General features: G+C 52.2%; 1 protein-coding gene across 1 annotated transcript in view; it reads left to right on the top strand.

Annotated features, from left to right (window-relative positions):
* HPS4 (Hermansky-Pudlak syndrome 4) overlaps nucleotides 1–358 on the top strand; it is a gene marked incomplete at its 5' end in the record, with an annotated part of 12,070 nt that overhangs the window by 8,398 nt on the left and 3,314 nt on the right. The gene's annotated exons all lie outside the window — the stretch shown is intronic.

The raw sequence follows: 358 nt of genomic DNA, 5'->3' as shown, positions 1-358 counted from the left end.
AGAGCCGGGCTCTGCTGCTGGCGTGGTGGTTGGTTTGAGGCGTAACCTCAGCTTGTCTCTTGCTTTGTTTATCTGGAGATTAAAAATGACCCTCAGCTCTCAGGGATGTCAAAGCTTAGTTAGAATTAATGTTTGTCGAATGCTCTGAGGCCCCTGAATGACACCAAAGAAGGGTAAAATATGCTCCTTGTGCAGCTGCGAACAGCGGGCAGCACCGATCATCCCTCAGGGAGGATGGTTTCCAATGTGGGCTCTCCCTGCAGGGCTGGAGGCTGTTGGGGCGTTCAGACTCCCTGCCTGCCTGCCTCGAGCTCTGATCCTTTCCTTTCACTGCACAGAAAAGAAAATCTGTTCCGTG

This window comes from Pterocles gutturalis, unplaced genomic scaffold, assembly GCF_000699245.1.
Source record: "Pterocles gutturalis isolate BGI_N339 unplaced genomic scaffold, ASM69924v1 scaffold20974, whole genome shotgun sequence".
Classification (NCBI taxonomy): Eukaryota; Metazoa; Chordata; class Aves; order Pterocliformes; family Pteroclidae; genus Pterocles; species Pterocles gutturalis.
Note: the sequence above shows the minus strand (reverse complement) of the source record. Positions and strands in the feature narration are given on the sequence as shown.